The sequence below is a fragment of the Musa acuminata genome, chromosome BXJ1-5 (genome assembly GCF_036884655.1).
Source record: "Musa acuminata AAA Group cultivar baxijiao chromosome BXJ1-5, Cavendish_Baxijiao_AAA, whole genome shotgun sequence".
NCBI lineage: Eukaryota > Viridiplantae > Streptophyta > Magnoliopsida > Zingiberales > Musaceae > Musa > Musa acuminata.
The window spans coordinates 5,473,715-5,476,602 of NC_088331.1; the positions used below are offsets into that span (position 1 = coordinate 5,473,715).

At 45.1% G+C, this 2,888-nt stretch overlaps 1 pseudogene; it reads left to right on the forward strand.

Moving 5' to 3' along the window:
• Window positions 1-1,011: 1,011 nt before the first annotated feature.
• Window positions 1,012-2,588, forward strand: LOC135674924 (thioredoxin-like 1-2, chloroplastic; annotated as a pseudogene).
• Window positions 2,589-2,888: the final 300 nt, after the last annotated feature.

The window sequence follows — 2,888 nt, forward strand, 5'->3', positions numbered from 1 at the left end:
GGTGGTTGACATAAGGATCAGTGAGTGAGTGGATAGCAGGTCAGGCATGCTGTTGTAGTCAAATTAATGCACTTGTACTTGCTCCCCTTCGCCATGAGATGAAGAAGCATCTCCCTAAAAGCCATTTGCATCAGGATTCGTGAAGTCCACCTGGCTAATTTAAGATGACCCATTGGATTCACATGTTGGGTCTCGATCAGAGCTTATATGGGCTGCATCTTTCGATCCGGTTTAACCCTTCTTCGGATCCGGCCCATCATTAACGCGTGCTACTTTTTCTCTATGGAGCCATCCGAATGATTTGGACGGATGCGGTGACCCTATGCGTGTGAAGCTCCGGTAACATATGCTCCTCTTCTAAAGCGCCCACATTGTGCCATATGATTCTGACCGTACACGGCGCAAGATCGACGGTTCAGATCGTATGGTTGTCTTCTTTTAGGTTGGTGAGGGAAACGTCTCTCTTACCCATCGACACGCTGGCCACCTTATCCACAGGTCAAAAAGTGCGCCGCGGTGGGTCCCGCCTGGGACCTGTGGATTGTGCTTTTGGGTGTGGGATTGGGGCCCCGCTTCGTGGTTCTCGAAGGCCATTATCCGAAAGATATCCACCCGAAAAATCTTTCGGATACCCACCGTCCATTTTGGGTATCGTGGTCCCGCTGATGTTCATAAACGGTCAGGATTTACGATGAGAAACTAAATGGACGGAACGGTGAGGTCCAAAACGGGCGCGTTTCTTTATCCTTTTGCAACCAACCGGTTTCTATTTGCCACGCCTTTTCGATTCCTTCCGTCTTCCCTCGATTCCCTCCAGAATCTTTCGGACTGGCCTCTCTAATTTGCTCTAGGCTTTGCGATCTGGATCGAAAAAGGTTGCATCTTTGGAGTCCATGGCTGAAGTTTTGCCCGGAAGGAGTCTCCTTTCGCCATTTGGCGGCCACGATTCCTTGATGCTTTCTTTGCAGAGGAGGAACCCTTCTCTTGTGGCGTTCCGCCGCGGTGCCTCGCGGAAGATCGACCCGTTGAGGCCTTCTTCTTCTTCTTCTTCTTCTTCTTCAAAGAGTAGTAGTTTCCATGGCAGAGAGTTGGTTACTGGGGCGCCGAGAGGGAGGCCCGTGATGGGTTACCTCCCTTTGATCCCCGTACAGGTGCGTAGAAGCTTAAAATCCCGATCTTTCCCCCTTTTATTCTGATTAATGGGTAAATATTTGATAATTTATTATATAAATTAGGTATCTTTTTCGTTTCAAGTTCATTCTTGAAGTTCCCCTTTTTAGTTTCGGGCTTGTTTTTGCAGGTGAAAATTGTCTTTTTCCCATTGATCTTATGCGAATCCTAAAAATTTGTGGTTTTCCTTTGTTTCCCCCCCTTCTCTCCTTGGCGTTCTTTCTCAATAGTCAAAATATTTCTGATTATAGGTTAGCTTATGCATGGGAATAATTGGTCTTTTTCGCATCTTCTGCAGAACCTAAAAAGCCGTGATTGTTGTGTAGATTTCTGGTTAGTTTGAACTTTCTAGTGATCCCGTTTTCGGGTGACACTGCAAATGACTCTTCCCATTGGGAAATCTTTGAAATGGTGGGACAAGGCTCTCCAGCCCAACATGAAGGTGATTGAGTCGGCACAGGATCTCCATGACTCCTTGTTGAACGCAGGTGACAAGCTCGTCATTGTAGATTTCTTCTCCCCTGGATGTGGAGGCTGCAGGGTCCTCTACCCAAAGGTATGATTTTTCAAAGGATTCGAATGTGAAAAAAAAAGAAGTGATATTGTTGTTTAATTCTTGAACAGTTTTGGTAAAAACAAATCCCTCTGTCTTGTGTGCAGATCTGCCAGTTTGCAGTGATGAACCGTGGTGTTCTATTTCTTCGAATAAATCATGAGAAGCACAAGTCCATGTGTTATAGCTTGAACGTTCATGTCCTCCCCTTTTCTAGGTTTTACCGAGGAGCGCATGGTCGCCTGTGCAGCTTCAGCTGCACCAATGCAACTGTAAGATTCAGAAACCCTTCTTTTCTCCATTTTTGCTTATGAATCTTTGAATTGTTATTGTTTTAGGCTTTTCTTTTTCTCTACCGATGACCAATTCCTAGGTGTAAATTCTTAACTTCTTTAGTGCTTGGATTGCGGCTTTGATACCATTGCTGATTTGAACTTTACTAATGCATCATTCAGATCCATAAATTCAAAGATGCATTGGCCAATCGGAGCTTCTAGCTTTGGCTGCAAACGAGGATCTCTCCTTCGATTACACCAGAAAACCTGTTCTTGCTCCAATTCTTGATGATGTGGCAGACAGAGCTCCCGCCAGCCCAATACTTACTATCCCTGCAGCTCCTTACAGGCTCATCCAGGATTCTGAGGACAAGGCCTTGGTCACAGCTGGGGGATGAAGAGATGGACAATGAAGTCCCATCTCCAACTATATATCAACCTACATTGTTCTCCAAACTGCCCTGTGTAGTAGTTGTACACCCTTGTTGGTGTCTCTTCTGTGGATATGTAGCACAGATGCAGCATACGCAGGCTCATGCCTTTTTTGTTTGAGCCTGATGAGTGGTTTATATTTTGGTTACCTTTTGATACTCTCTCTTGTTCTCGTGAAGTTTGTCAGGAGATGTGGTTACTGTGAACTGCCATCCTAATGAATTATTGTGTGTTCAAGTGGCCGAAGGAAAGCTTATCTATCCATGGAGATGCAGCTTCTTTTACTGTACTTGTTGCTTAAGAGTAAACAAAGATTCCCAAAACCTCAGGTAATAGATAATCTGTGAAGAGTGGAAACTGTGGAATCGATCACAGAAGATGTCATGGAGGCTGTTTCTTCTGGTAAGAAACAGTGGCTGAACGAGTTCTTTAGGAAGCCAACATCTTGTTCATCTCCA